This window comes from Chrysochloris asiatica, unplaced genomic scaffold, assembly GCF_000296735.1.
Source record: "Chrysochloris asiatica unplaced genomic scaffold, ChrAsi1.0 scaffold00077, whole genome shotgun sequence".
NCBI classification, from domain to species: domain Eukaryota; kingdom Metazoa; phylum Chordata; class Mammalia; order Afrosoricida; family Chrysochloridae; genus Chrysochloris; species Chrysochloris asiatica.
Window position 1 is genome coordinate 6,330,841 of NW_006408595.1, and position 17,279 is coordinate 6,348,119.

The following is a 17,279-nucleotide window of genomic DNA, read 5'->3' on the forward strand; positions in this document are numbered from 1 at the left end:
AAAAAAATGAACTTAATGTGGACAGTTATATGGAACAAAGAAACCAACAGCACCACAAAGAAACACACAGCAAAATGACAGCAAGCAATTCAGACCTATTGATTATTACACTGAATGTGAATAGATTAAATGCACCAGACAAAAGACAGAGAATAGCAGAATGGATAAGAAAATAGGATTCTTCAATATGTTATCTACAAGAGACACATGTTACACATTAAAGACAAAAATAGACTGGAAATCAAAGCATGGAAAAAATATATCAAGCTAATGGCAATCAAAAATGAGCAGGGGTGACTATTTTAATCTCTGATAAAATAGTCTTAAAACAAAAACCAGGGCAAGAGACAAAGAAAGACATTATATAATGATTAAAAGGTCACTAGAACAAGAGGACATAACCATAATAAATATCCATGCCCCCAGTGAAAAAGCCTCAAAATACATAATCAAACTCTAATAGAACTGAAGAAAGAAATAGACAACTCTACAGTAACAGTAGTAGATTTTTAATACACTACTTTTGATGAAGGACAGAATACTAGAAAGAAAACAAGACATGGAAGAACAAAACCACACAGTTAACCAACTTGACCTTATAGAGCTATACAAAGCACTCAACCCAACAAAAGCACCATATACATTATTTTCCAGTGCTCCAGAATAGGTCAAATGTTAGATCACAAAGCAAATTTTACTAAATTTAAAAACATCAAAATACTACAAAGCACCTTCTAAAACAACAACACTATAAAATTAGAAATCCTATCAAGGGAGAAAAAAACAAATACATGGAAATTGAGCAACACCCTACTTAAAAGCTACTGGGTAATAGAGCAAGTAAAAAATGAAATAACGAAATTCCTTGAATCAAATGAGAGGAAAACTACACATACCAAAACCTTTGAGAGCAATTTATAGCAATAAATGCACACATCCAAAAAGAAGAAAGAACCAAAATCAACACCTTAACCCAACATTTCCAACAATTAGAAAAAGAACAGCAAATTAAGTCTAATGCCACCAGAAGAAAAGGAATAATAAAGGTTACAGCAGAAATAAATTCAATAGAAAACAGAGAAACAACAAAGAATCAACAAGAGAAGAAGCTGATTATTTGAAAGGGTTAATAGAATTGACAAACTATTTGCAAATCTAGCAAAACAGAAGGAGAAGATACAAATTGCCTGAGTAAGAATTCATATGGGTGACATCACAACAGCAATAAGAGAAATAAAGAGGATAATAACAGAATGCTATGAAGAATTGTACTCCAACAAATTTGAAATTCTATAAAAAATGGACAAATTTCTAGAAACACATGACCTACCTTAATTAACATAGACAGAAGTAGAAAACTTGAACAGGCCTATAACAAGAGAAGAAATTGATCAAGTCATTAAGGAATTCCAAACTAAAAAAAAGTCCAGGCCCAGATGGTTTTACTGGTGAATTCTATCAAACATTCAGAGAAGAGCTGACACCAATCTTACAAAGTATTCCATAATATAGAAAAACATGAGAAACTCCTGAATTCATTTTATGAAGCATGCATAACTCTGATACCAAAATGAGACAAATATATCACTAAAATAAGAAAATTATAGACCAATATCCCTCATGAGCAGAGATGCAAAAATCCTGAGCAAACTTCTAGCCAATAGAATCAAACAATGTATCAAAAGAACAATATACATCATTACAAAGTGGGATTCATACCAAATATGCAGGTATGCAGGAATGGATCAATATTAGAAAAACAATCAACAAAATCCACTACATAAATAAAACAAAGGGGAAAAAAATCACATGACAGTACCAATTAATGCAGAAATGGCATTTCTCAAAATCCAACACTCATTCCTGATAAAAACACTCAGCAAAATAGGAATACAAGTGAAATTCTTCAGCATAATTAAGGTCATATGTAGAAAACCAACAGCTAACATCACTCTTAAAGGTGAGAAACTGGGTGAAAAAACTGAAAGTGTTCCTCTTAAAAACAGAAACTAGACAAGGAAGCCCTTTGTGGGCTGCAGGTTAATGCGCTAAGATTGCAAGTTTGTTTTAAGCCACAAGCTTGGTTCCTTGGAAGCCGTATACAACATGGTCGCTATTAGTCGGAACCAACTGTACAGCAAACAACAACAAATTCAGCATTGTTCTGTAAATCTTAGCCAGAGCTATAACACAAGAAAGAGAAATTAAAGGCATCAAAATTGGCAAAGAAAATAAAACTCTATTTACAAATGATATGATCCTGTACTTAGAAAATCTTGAAGGCCCAGCAAGAAAATTATTGGTACTCATTAATAGATTTGGCAAAGTAACAAGGTACAAGATCAACATACAAAACTCAGTTGGATTCCTTTACACTAATAAAGAGAGCTCTGAAAACCAAATCAGGAAAGCAATATCACTTACAATAACACCCAAAAGATGAAATATTTGGAATAAATTTAACCAGAAAAACTAAAGACCTACACAAAGAAAACTACAAAGCACCACTACAAGCAACCAAAAGAGACTGCAGAAATGGAGAAAGGATTCCTGTTCATGGACAGGAAGATTTGCATTGTGAAAATGTCAACATTACTCAAAGCAATTTATAGATACAATGCAATCCCAATTCAGATTCCAACATCATTCTTTAAAGAGATGGAAAAACTGACCACTAAATTTATATGGAAATGAAAGAGACCCTGGATAAGCAAAACAGTATTAAAACAGAAGGCCACTCACTTCCTGATCTGAAAAACCTACTACGTAGTCACAGTAGTCAAAACAGCCTGGTACTGCTACAAGCAAAGATACATAGATCAATGGAACAGAACTGACAACTCAGAAGTAAATCCATCCACCAACGGTCAGTTCATCTTTGACAAAGGGCAAAAATGCAACAAATGGTATTGGCAAAACTGGAAATCCATTTGCACAAAAAAGAAACAAGAATCGTATTTTATACCATATACAAACATGAATTCAATGTGGATTAAAGGCATAAGTGTAAAACCTAGAAATATAAAGATCATCAATGAAAAATCAGGGCAAACACAGGGGCACAAATGTTACACATAGCATAAACACACTATCAAACAGAACTGAACACATGCAAACAGAAGATGAAATAGATGACAGGGACCTCCTAAAAATTAGATACTGATATGCATCAAAGGGTTTCACCAAAAGAGTAAATAGAGAACCCACAAACTTTGAAAAAATGTTCTACAATGACATATCAGACAAGGGACTACTCTCTAAAATTTATAGAACACTTCAACAAGAACACAAATAATCCAATTTTTAAATGGGCAGAAGACATGAACAGATACTTCACCAAAGAAACATTCGGGTGGCCAACATACATATAAAGAAATGCTCATTATCATTAGCCATTGTTGTTGCTGTTGTTAAGTGCTGTCGAGTTGGTTCAAACTCATAGAGAACTGGTATATGGTTTCCTAGGAGGAACTGATAGGTTTGAATTGCCACTAGAGAGAAGCAAATCAAAATAACAGTAAGTTATCTTCTCACCCCAGCAGCAATGTTGTTGTTAGGTGCCATTGAGTCGGTACCAACTCATAACGACCTTATGCACAGCAGAATGAAACACTGTCCAATCCTGGGCTAACCTCACTACTGTTGCCACGCTTGAGTCCATCGAGGCTGATGTCACTTGGCCAATCCATCTCATTGGGGGTCTTCCTCTTTTTCTCTGACCCTCTATCTTACCAAACATGATATCCTTCTCTAGGACTGGTCCCTCCTAACACTATGTCTGAAGTATGAGAGACGAAGTTTGGCCATCTTGGCCTCCAAGTAGCACTGTTTCTAATAAAAATCTATTGGTTCTTTTGGCAGCCCATGGTACTTGCAGTATTCTCCTCCAACACCATAACTCAAAAGCATCAATTCTTCTACAGTCTTCTTTATTCACTGTCCAGCTTTCGCATGCACATGAGGTTATTGAAAATACCATGGCTTGGGTCAGGCTCACCTTAGTCCTCAAGCTGACATCTTTGCTCTTCAACACTTCAAAAAGGTCTTATGCAGCAGAGTTTCCTAATGCATTATGTCATTTGATTTCCTGACTGCTGTTTCCGTGAGTGTTGATTGTTGATTCAAGAAGAATAGAGTCCTTGACAACTTCAGTCTTTTCTCCATTGATAAGAATGTTATTTATTGGTCCAGTGGTGAGGATTTTTGTTTTCTTGACATTGAGATGCAATCCATACTGAAGGCTGTGGTCCTTGATCTTCATCAGTAAATGTGTTAAGTCCTTTCTTCACTTTCAGCAAGCAAGGTTGTGTCATCTGCATATCACAAGTTGTTAATGAGTCTTCCTCCAATCCTGACGCCACGTTTTTCTTCATATAATCCAGATTCTCAGATTATTTGCTCAGCATACAGGTTGAATAAGTATGGTGAAAGAATACAATCTTGTCACACACCTTTTTCAATTTTAAACCATTCAGTGTTCCCATGTTCTATTAGAACAACTGCTTCTTGGTCCAGGTCCAGGTTCCTCATGAGCACAATTAAGAGTTCCGGAATACTCATACTTTGCAATGTTGTCCATAGCTTGTCATGATCCACACAATCGAAAGCCTTTGTGTAGTCAATAAAGCACAGGTAAACATCTTTCTGATATTCTCTGCTTTCAGCCAAGATCCATCGAAGATCCATTAATAGCAAAGTTCAAAACAACAGAAGACAAACGCTGCCAAGGGTGTGGAGAGACTGGAGCCTTCCTACATTGCTGCTGGGACTGTAAAATGGTGCAAGCAGTGTGGAAAACGTTATGGTGCTTTCTCAAAAAGTTGGAAATAGATATACCGTTTGACGCATGAATCCCTCTCTTTAGTATATATCTTCAAGAAATCAGAGCTGTGACACAACTAGACATATGCACACCCATGTTCACTGCAGCACTATTCACAATAGCAAAAAGCTGGAGACAGCCTAAATGCCCACCAACAGAAGAATGGTTAAACAAACTTTGGAACATACACACAATGGGATACTATGCAACCCTGAAGAATAACGATGAATCTGCAAAACATGGATGAACCTGGAGGACATTATGCTGAGTGAAACTAGTCAGTCACAAAAGAACAAATATTGTACGAGACCACTTCTGCAAAAGTTAAGAAAAAGTTTTCTTGATTAAAAAAACAATTCTATGATGGTTACAGGGGGGAGGATGGAAGGGAAAATTATTCACAGGCTAGAAGGAAGATAGATGTTAACCTGGGTGATGGGCAAGCCATATGTAAGAGTGATGTTGGCAGAGGAAAGATAAAGGTAGTGAGAGACTGAGAGACACAGGGAGGGATGCAAGAGTTAATGCGAATAGTATGATGATCTGTTCTGTAAACCTTCACTCAATTCACAATAAAAAGTTTTAAAAAACAGGCAAAACCAGCAAACACACTGTGATTGAGCTGATTTCTAGTGACCCTGTAGGATGGAGCAGAACTTCTCCATAAGGTTTCTAAGGCTGTGGATCTTTACAGAAGCAAACTGCTTCTTCTTTCTTCTGCAGACCTTTTGGTTTGCAGGTAAGTGCTTAACTACTGCACTACTAAGGCTCACCTTGTTATTGTTATTAAGTGCCATCGAGACAGTTCTGACTCTTAGCGACCCTATAGAGGGTTTCCAAGAAGTGCTTGGTGAGTGTGGTTCAAAACAACTTTTAAATCCAGTGCTTTATCCTACAGCACCACACCAGGACTCCATAGGCTGATTTCTCCCAACTCAGGAGGACTGGGTATGATCACCTTGTATCAGAGCTGGAATCATTGCGCAAAGGAAGGAATGATGGGAGAAAAGGTGTTTATCTACATCAGGCCCGAAGAGACCCCGCCTTTTGCTTTTCTAGATACAGTTGAATTTATTCTCCTGTGAGACAGCTGTGGACCCTGGAGGCTCAGTTTTATGGATACAGTGGTGGCTTGCATATTGTTGTGAGGCTGGAAGCTATGCCAGCCATATTTCAAATACCAGTCAGGTCACCCATGGTGGATAGATTTCAGCCATACCTTCAGACTGCGAAGAAAGGCCTGACAATATACTTCTGAAAATTAGCCAATGAAAACTGTATGGCTCACAACAGAACATTGCTTGATAGTGCTGGAAAATGAGCCCCCTAGGCTGCAAATAGACTTGAGCATGCCAGTGATCATGAAACAGCTCCAGACCAGACAACAGTTTGTTTAGTGGGAGAAGGATGAGGCTTTTTGCTCCATGAAGAGTTATAGTCTTGGAAACCCTAAATATGGTCGCTATGAGTTGGAATTAACTTGATGGTGGTAGGTTGGGTGGGCACACGGGGTCACCAACAAATGTCTGCAGAGCAATACAGCAGCATCCCCACATCTCTATGACGTGGACAGGCATCTTCACATCTACATGGTTGGCCCAATAGAGCATCTGACAACTTACTTCCAGCTGCCACACTTACCCAGGGATTTGCCCAGGATTACTTTCCCTCACAAACAGCGCTTCATATTTTTCTCTCTCAGAACTTTTTATTGTGAATTGAGTGAAGGTTTACAGAACAGATCATTAGTCCCACATTCAACAAATTATGCACTTCGTTTCATTACAATGATTGTAATTTACTCTATGTACTATCAGTTAAACGTATTTACCTCTAGTCTCTATGTTTTTCCCCTCAACGCTCCCTCCTGCCTGCTGCCCTGTAACCATCACAGAATATTTCATTTAGCAAGAAAATCTTCTTTATCTTTTTACAACAGTGGTCTCGTGAAATACTTGCCCTTTTGTTCACACTTTTCTTTGGCCTCTAGTTCCTGGACCCATAGATCTGGTTTTCATGTCTGGCCCCAGCCTTGCTGAAATTCAGTCTCTTCTAGAAGATTGGCCTAGCTCAATTTTCAGCCTCATTTAGTATCACCCACAGTTTCTGAATTGGTTGATCTATCTGTAGTCCTAGTAGGTCAAGAGCAAAGTGGCCAGGTTGGAACCTGATGCTGCCAATTGAATTATGTCCTTCAAAAATATATGTTAGTATAAGACGGCTGAAATAAAATGGTTTGGGTCACAGGCTCCTTGGTCCGCACACTGACACCTTTGCTACTGAACACCTTGAAGAGGTCTTGTACAGATTTGTCTATCACAGTATGTTGTTTGATTTCTTGACTGCTGCTTCCATGAGTGTTAACTGTACATTCAAACAAAATTAAGTCTTTGACAACTTCCATCTTTTCTCCATTTATCATTATGTTATTTAGTGGTTCAGTAGTGATGATTTTTATTTTCTTTACATTGAGGTGCAATCCATATCAGGGGCTGTGGTCTTTAACCATCAGTAAGTATTTTAAATCCTCTTCCCTTCCAGCAAGCAAGGTTGTATCTATCACCTGTACATCTCAAACTGTTAATAAGTTTCTATTTTCAGCCAAGATCCACCTGACATCAGCAATGTACCTACTCTCATATCCTCTTCTGAATCTGGCTTGAATATCTGGCAGTTTCCTATTAATGTACTGTTGCAAACATTTTAAAATTATCTTCAGCAAAATTTTACTCATATGCGACATTAAAAAAAAAAAATATATATATATATGTTAGAAGCCTAACCCCTATATATGTGGAATGGGACTTGAGTGGCTCAATGGTTAAGCACTCAACTGCTAACCAAAAGGTTGGTGGTTTGAACCTACCAAGTAGCTCTGAGGGAGAAAGAGCTTGTTATCAGTTTCTGTAAAGATTATAGCCAAGAAACCCCTGTGGAGCAGTTCTACTCTGTTATCTGGGGTTGCTATGAGTCAGAATTGACTTACTGGCACCCAATAACAACATACATGTAGATGCACTCCCTATAGGAATAGGGTTTTCTTTACTATGCTAATGAGTTCATATCAGTGGACAGTACGTCCTAACCAATCTCTTCTGAGATCCAAATGGAATAGATTAGGTACAGAAACAAGCAAGCAGAAACAGGGGAAGATATCTGTTACATGTTGTTGTTGTCAGGTGCCATCGAGTCGGAACCGACTCATAGCGACCCCATGCACAGCAGAACGAAACAATGTCCGATCCTGGGCCAACCTCACTACCGCTGCCACACTTGAGTGCATCAATGATGCCACCTGGCTGATCCATCTCGTTGGAGGTCTTCCTCTTTTTCTCTGACCCTCCATCCTACCCAGCATAACATCCTTCTCCAGCGATTGTTTCCTCCGGACAACATGTCCAAAGTAGGAGAGACGAAGTTTAGCCATCCTGGCCTCCAAGGAGCACTCTGGCTGCACTTCCTCCAAAACAGATTTATTGGTTCTTTTGGCAGTCCATGGCACTTTCAGTACTCTCCTCCAACACCACAACTCAAAGGCATCAATTCTTCTACGATCCTCCTTATTCACTGTCCAGCTTTCGCATCCATATGAGGCTATTGAAAACACAATGGCCTGGGTCAGGCGCACCCTAGTCCTCAAGCTGACATCTCTGCTCTTCAACACTTTAAAAAGTTCCTGTGCAGCAGATTTGCCCAGTGCAATACGTCGTCTGATCTCTTGACTGCTACTTCCGCGAGTGTTGATAGTTGATCCAAGAAGAATGAAGTCCTTGACAACTTCAATCTTTTCTCCATTGATAAGAATGTTGTTTATTGGTCCAGTGGTGAGAATTTTTGTTTTCTTGACATTTAGATGCAATCCATATCGAAGGCTGTGCTCTTATATGTTACATGGAGATCACCAAACAATCAAGGAGTGTCAGGTCTAGAGAAACTGAAAGCGATCTTGTTCCAGAGTCACTAGAGAGCCTTCTCCTAGAGCTGGCCCCTGGAATTTGGACTTCTAGCTTCCTGAACTGTTAGAAAATACATTTCTGTTCTTTAAAGCCCCTACTTGAGATCTTCCTGGTACAGCAACACCAGGAAACACCTGAGAGGGAAAGGGGCTCCTCTTTGCTTCTCCTAAATTCAGACCTCGCTTAGGACAGAGGACCAGCTGGTTTCTAGCATACCTGGGTAATGGCGACTGCTCTTTGCAAACTCAGAGACGACTCACCACTCCAGTCTTCCTTTTGATATTACCACCATCATGTGCATATCATCACTTCTCAACTGTTTTGGCTATAGAATCTTTTCTTTAAAAAATGAAATCCTACTTGAAACCTTGGTATATGAAGCAGACAAAGTCCAAGTGAATATGGGTTGGGTTGGAATACAGCCTCCTTACTGCCCCCTCTTCCCACTTCAGCAGCCCTGAAGGGGTGCAGTGATGTACCCAGGACCATTTGAAACCCAGTTTGAGAACCTCTGGGCAATTGGGTCCATCCATCCCTCATAACAGCCTCTGCTTTTGTTACCCTGAATTGGATATGGTATCTTTCTTACTACCAAAATGGTGTTTTCTGACACTAGCTTGTTTGCACAACGAAATGGTCAATAAGAAGGGAAACAAAACCCTGGAATAGGAGTCTCAGAAGTGTAGCGAGCCCTTTCAGGAGCTTGATGTATGAGATTGGATTACTGGCAGAATTGAAGAGAGCAACACCTTTAATCTTATGAAGTTGGTCTCCACCTTTGAGTGGGGCATCTCGGTTTCTGAATCCTCAAAATCCAACTGGAACGAGCATGAGATTTGGTTGCTATGCAATTCATACATCACCCTTGTTTCCTAAGATGGAGATTAAGTTTCTAGCAGAGCACTGATTTAGAAATTTTCCGGTTCCAATTAGCACTCTGGTTCAACCAAATTTTTAAAATTCTGTTCTGTTTTGATTTTGCTTTCTCAGTCTTGACTGAGCTGGGAAGAACTGGTATGAAGAACTGTTTTAAATATAGATGTCTCTAAAGGAGGGGAGTGTTTGATCTTGCAGTCCAGGAGCGGAGGACCCTGGAACCATCAAGGGAGAAGAGTGGAGCGTGGGACCCTATCCAGAGAAGCAGTGACACCAGAAATGGAGACAGGGTCAATGATGTGGAGAGACGGAGAGGCTAGGGACTCTAGAGTTGAGGAGAGAGAGGAGCTATGTGCTGGCGGCGGAGGGGGGTGGGAGGGGGCAGGCTTGCAGGATATGCCGTTTGGTTGTTTGAATGGGTATATATTCCTGAGTGCTTCGGTGTAGATAAAAAAACAAACCCAGAGGGAATGGAAGCAAATGTCATTGAATGATTATGTATGGAGGGGATTATAATCATTGTGATGAAACAAAATATGATAGGATGAGTGAAAACCTGATGTTCTCCCCTGTAAACTATCACTCAATTCACAATAAAAACTTTAAAAATGTATATAGATAGATGTTTTTTTAAATTTCTGTACTTCATCTTCACATTTTAATTCAGGATGAATATGCCATTATTCATGCACACCTTCTATGTTGTGCATGAATAATGAACTTCCCTTGGAACTCTGTACTATATTCCCACAGGCATCTCCAAAGTAAACTAATCTTTCCCTCAAATATATTTCTCCTATTGTTCTTCATAATAGCATGACCGTTTACCCAACTGTCCACATGGAAAATCCAGGATTCCTCTTAGACTCTTACCTCGCTGTTCCTTCCACATCCAATGAGATCCTACATCTCATCATGCTCAGATTTTTAACATATTTTGTATTCTAGCCATTCCTCTAATCTAGCACCTTTGACTCTATAATTTTACCTCTACATGATAAACTCCAGAAGGGCAGGGAGTATATCTCATTGCCCTCTGTAATTTTATCACTAGTAAGGAGCTCTGGTAGTATAGTGGTTACAAGTCGGGCTGCTAATCTCATGGTCAGCAGTTTGAAACTACCAGCGGTTCCGTAGGAGAAAGATGAGGCTTTCTGCTCCTGTGAAGATTTATAGCTTCGGAAACCCTATACAGGATTGCTATGAGTCAGAACCGATTCCATGACACATCACCACCACCACCACAGGTAGTAGAGTACTTGCTAATATGACTGATAGTAAAATTCTAATAGAATTATGTCATTCTTACACTTCAGTAAGTTTCAGTTACGTGTCTAAACTCCTCAGTATCATGTAAAAGCCCATTATTCAAATATGTAGACTTGTTTGTCTACATCTCAGATGCTTGTACATTCATTCTGCTTTTACAGATTTTCTGTTTCTTCCCTATTTTCCAGCGAATCATAAGAAGCTACTGTTTCTTATACTATCATCCTGTTTGCCAGCATTAGTGTCCCCTTTCTAATCCTTACAGTTGTTTCTATGCCTGAAGAGGCAGGGAAAACAGAAATTGACAATCATCTGGGTAAAGTTTATGAGCATTAATATATAAATATTATAACTTCCCCTTTGATTTTTTGCGGCTTTCCCCCTTTCTTTCCTATTTCTTAATTATGTGAAGGAATTCAAAAGGTATTATTCCTAAGGTTCCTGTTCATACATGCATGGGTTTGTTCCAAACAAAATGCTTAAAAACCTATCTCTGTAATCAGTGGATGTTTGCAGACAAGTTCTCTCTGTAATACACTTGTTGTTAAATGCCGTCCAGTTGGCTCAACTCATAGCGACCCTGTATAGGGTTTCTTAGGAGTAGCTAGTGAATTTGAACTGCTGACCTTGCAGTTCAAACTTACCTTGCAGTCCAGCTAATTAACCCATGGCGCCACACCAAAACTCTTTAGTCTCATTGTTGTTGTTGTTGTTGTTGTTATTAAGTGCCATGGAGTCTTTATTTGGCTGATAGCGACACCGTATTGTTTCTGAGGAGCTGCTGATGAGCTTGAACTGCCTACCTTGCAGTTCAAACTGACCTTGCAGTCCAGCACATTAACCTACAGCGCCACACCAGGATTCCCCTAGTCTCATTGTTGTTGTTTTGACGTGCCATCGAGTCGGTTCCAACCCATAGCGACCCTGTATAGGGTTTCCAAGGAGCAGCTGGTGAGCTTGAACTGCCGACCGTGTAGTTCAAATGCCTTTGCAATCTGGTGCATTAACCCACAGCACCCCACACCAGAACTCCTAGTCTCTTTAGGGCATCTTTAAAAAAAAAAAAAAAAGAGTACAATCTAAACAGTAGATTCCCGGGCGAATCTACTGGGCCAGTTAAATTCAAGGCAGAGAAGTCTGTTCATAGGTTATGCTGATCATTTTATAGGATTCTCAATGGATAATCTAGATAGATTTTCTCAAAGGACACAGGATGATCCTTGAGACATATTATGAGAAAGTTTTAAGAAAATTGAAAAATGCATTGTTGGGAGAAAGGTGGAGAAAGTTGTGCAGAGGAAATTTCTACCATTTCAATATACCTGCTCATCCTTCAAGAGCAACAATGGTTGTCCTGTGAAAATTTCATTGAGAAACCTGACCTCATGCCTTCCAGCCCTGACCTTGAGCCTTCAGACATCTTTTTGTTACTAAACTCAAAGAACATTGAAAAGGAAAACGATTTGAGTCCCTTGAGGATGACCAAACTACCATCTTTGTGTGGTGTAAATCAAAGAGCTCAGAATACTTTGAGGAAAGGTAGTTATTGTTGTGTGTTGTCAGTTGGTTCAAACTCATATTAGACCCTGTATAGTGTTTCCATATAGTGTTTCCAAGGAGCTTTGGTAGCGTAGTGGTTACAAATCGGGCTGTGCACCTTAAGGTCAGCAATTCGAAACTACCAGCTGATCCACGGGAGAAAGATGAGGATTTCTGCTCCCGTAAAGATTTATAGCCTCAGAAACCCTGTACAGGGTCACTATGAGTCAGAACCGACTCCACGGCACATACCAACAATAGTGTTTCCAAGAGTGGCTAGTGGGTTTGCATTGTCGACCTTGCAGTTACGAGTCCAGTGCTTATCCTACAGTGGGGAAAGGTTGTTGCTGTTGTCAGGTGCCATCGATTCAGAATCGACTCATAGCGACTCCATGCACAGCAGAACGAAACAATGTCCGATCCTGGGCCAACCTCACTACCGCTGCCACACTTGACACCATCAATGATGCCACCTGGCTGATCCATCTTGTTGGGGTTCTTCCTCTTTTTCTCTGACCCTCCACCTTACCCAGCATGACATCCTTCCCCAGCAACTGTTCTCTCCGGACAATATGTCCAAAGTATGAGAGACGAAGCTTAGCCATCCTGGCCTCCAAAGAGCACTCTGGCTTCACCTCTTCCAAAACAGATCTATTGGTTCTTTTGGCAGCCCATGGCACTTTCTAGGGGAAAGGTTAAAGAGATGGAAATACCACCTTTAGAAGTGTACAGAAATGATAGGTTCACATTTTGATATTTTTGTTTAATAAGGGTGTCTATGTTTATTAAAGGTGTCTATGATGTTGTATGGAGCTCTGGTAGCGTAGTGGTTATGAATCGGGCTGCGAACCTTAAGGTCAGTGGTTCGAAACTACCAGCCGCTCCGCAGGAGAAAGATGAGGCTTTCTACTCCTGTAAGGATTTACACCCTCGGAAACCCTGTACAGGGTCGCTATGGGTCGGAACCGACTCGACGGCACTTAACAACAACAACAATGATGTTGTAAGCAATACTTTTTAACTTACCCTGTTAATACAAAGAGCTGAGATTGCCAGAGAATATCCTTTAGACACTGATATATAATGACAAATTGTTGTTAAGTGGTTGTTCTTAAGTGCCATTGCGTCTGTTCCAACTCATAGTGCCCCTGTATAGGGTTTCCAAGGCTGCACATCTTTACCAGAACAGAAAGCCTCATCTTTCTCCAGTAGAGCGGTTGGCAGATTCAAACTGCTGACCTGCTATTAGCAGCCCAATTTATAATCCACTTCGCTACCAGAGCTTCATAAACCAATACTTCTGGTTATTGTTAAATGCTGTCGAGTTGGTTCCTATTCAACCCTGTATAGGGTTTCCAAGAAGCAGCTGGTGGGTTTGAACAGCCAACCTTGTGGTTCCCAGTCTAGTGCTAAAATTAGAAAATGCTGCTCTCATTCACTCCATTTTCTGGCAGTTTCTCCAGCTCCTTTGTATCCTACCTTTTTATTATTACAGTCTCAAGCACAGAATGATAGGTGCAGAGCAGTGGATATAATCATACAAAAGATGTCCAGAAAAATCGTAATGCTTTTCCTTTCCTAGGTCACAGATTTTAGTGGGTAAATAAAGTGAAATCTGCTGATTCATTCTCACATGGGTGAGTTGTTCCTCCTACTCCCACATAGGTTGACTGAGATGGAAATATTATTTAAGTAATCATGCCAATGATGCTTTTAAAAACAGGCCAGTCCCAAGCTATTTGACATTTTACCCAAAGTAAAAAACAAAACAAAACCCAAAAAACTGCATTCATTGGAAACCCTCTTAGCAATTGAGCTGATTAGTCATCTGGAAACACCCTAAATGACTATACTTATAAGCTATACATTAACCTAGGTATGTATGAAGGTACCCACACAAGAGAAAAGCAAATAAGTCAATATGAGTAATCCATTAGAAGTTCCCAATTAGATTTAACTTTAAAATTTTAGGATTGAGATGAGTTAAAGGAAGAGAAATACAACAGAAGTAGCTTCCATTTGAACTGAGGTTTGTTTATCCTACTTATCTGAAGGAGAGCTAATTATCCCAGTGATCCCAAGAATGGCGATAAATGCTTTTCCCCATTTAGAAATAGACAAATGGCAGAACTCTTGCAAATGAGCTAATCCCTCAGTTAGTAAGTAACATGATACAAATAGGGCTGTGCTGTTTTAATGCTGATAGGTCATGTGACTTGAGTTGTTTCTTATTAGTAGGGATAGATTTACATCTATTCTCATGATTTCTGCCTCAGTGCCTGTTGCAACGACCTGAATGCATTTAAGAGGCAGAAGGATGAGGTTTGTATTTAGGGAACAAAACTCATATACCTCATTCGTAGGAGTTTGATCTTACGATCTGTCAGATGCCAGGTTCAGGGAATTGTGCCTTCAAAGCTGAAGAAGGAACATCTATATAAGCCTGTATATTCAAAAATAGAGGTTGCTACAGCATATTTTTGCTGGATTCCATAGAAACCCTTTTTGTGTGTGTGTGCTTTTTCTTAAGTTGGTTCTTGTAACCTGTTGTTGAGTCAGTTCCAACGCATAGTGACTTTGTATAGAGTTTCCAAGGATTGGCTGATGGGTTTGAGCCACCAACCTTGTGGTTTTAACAATTCATTGCTTATCCCACAGTGCCACACTAGGACTCCTCTTTTAACCTAAGCTAGCCTAAATCATCACCACCACCACTAGCCTAAATCATAACTCTTTTTGCTACTGTTGTTTAGTGCCTTCGAGTTGGTTCTGACTCATAGCAACCCTATTTTGTGGAGCAGAAAGCCTCATCGTTCTCTCATGGAGAGGCTGGTAGGCTCGAACCACTGACCTTGTAGTTCATAGTCTAGTGCTTATCCTATAGAGCCACTGTGTTCCCCAACTCTCTATTATGACTGCTTTTTCTATTTATTTTTACTAGTTTTTATTGTGGAGTTCCGTGATTTGTGCAAACGATTAAGCACTTCACTATTAGCTAAAAGGTTGGTGGTTCAAACCTACTCAGGTAACTCAGAAGACAGGGGTCCTGTAGAACAGTGATACCCGGCACAAGCGGGGTCGCCATGTGTCAAAATCAACTTGTTAGCAATTAATACGTTTTTTATTATATATATCTCCTTTGGGTGACTTGATTTCTGATCTTGGCCAATCTCTGCTTCTGTTTTTGTGTTCTTTTTCTAAATCCAGTTGACCTGCCTGTGCTCTCCTTTGTATCTGGTTTCAACTTTTGCCCTGCTTTTGTGTTAGCTCTTCCTTAACATTCTGTAGAAACTTTGATCCATCATACAATACAAGATTGGGAGAGCTTCCTTAGAGCAGTAGAAGTTGCTTTATCATAGGGTTGCTATGAGTCTGTATCGATTTAATAGCAATGGGTTTTGGTTTTTAGAACCTCCCATTTTCTAAAATGATTGTATTTGTAGGACATTTACTTGAAGATGTCTGAAAGTCTTGATTTATGACTCACAAGTAAGACATCTGTGATTGGGATAGAGAGAAAGTCACATTTCTTCCCTCAGGTTTGTAAAATAAAGCTAAGTGTCTATCAGAGAAAGTACTTGATTTGCTCAACTAATGTAAGATACAACATTCTTTAAAAAATAATTCAGAGTTATTATTCCACAAAATGAACACAAATTGATAGCTCTATTCATTAAAAGACAGAAACATAGGGAAGAAATTTCTGAAATTTTTCCCCTCAAGTAATGACCTATCTATGAATTTAAGTGATTTCTATAGTTTTCAGATTAAGTTTCAGGTAAGAACTCTAACTATTCAGATCAGCACTAAGGAGGACTACACTTCCCAAAGGTTACCTTGTCTTATAGGTTGTTATTGTTGTTAAGTTCCTCCAGTAGGTTCTGACTCATAGTGACCTTATATAGGGTTTCTGAGGCTATGAATCATTGTGGGAATAGAAAGCCTCATCTTTTATCCAAAGAGCAGCTGGTGGGTTTAAACCACCAGTCTTGTGGTTCGCAGTCCAGTGCTTACACCATAGAACCACTATGCTTCCATTTCTTTCTTTCTTTTTTTTTTTAAATTCCATTCCTTATTTTTTTAGGGGTTGTACACAAAAACACTCAGGATTATATAATAATTTAAACAACCTAAGGGCACATTCTGCAAACCTGCCTCTCAGCCACCAGCACAGAGCCTTTCTCTTTCCATGAGTCTAGAATCCTCAGGTGCTCTCTCTCTCATGTCCTCATGTTGCAAAACTTCTACCTTTACAGTCACAATTAATCATGATAACAATTATTCACTATTGAATCATGAGAATCTTATCCCCATCTCCTTTCATCAGACCCATCTAGACAAGATGAAAACTATTCAATGGGAATTCTACTTTCCCCCACACACTCTGAAGCTAAACTCCCTCTTGAAAACGTATAAGCCAGCCACTTCATCCCTTTATAGCTCCCCCCCCCCCCTTTTAGGTAGCTAATGTCTATGTTGCCCATCCCTGTCAACCTTGTGTACCAAGGGGGTGGGAGTGATCCTTGCTGTAAAGATTTGTTCCCTTTTTTGAGCGACTACATCCATAAGTATAGGTAAAGTTCATCAAATTGTAGTGGGTTATACTTCCCCCCCAGACTCTTCTTTCTTCTTCTAATCGAATTCTGATCAGCCAGCCATCGAAGCCAGGTCAAGTGGGTACTATCTGCAAGTATGAGTTTGCTTATGCATATCCCCTCACTTCATATCAGCTGGACGCTTCACTCTCCACTCTAGTCCTCTGTGGCCATGTCACTGCCTCAGGGCCCTGGAGTCCCCCGGTCTTGCCGTACTACTGG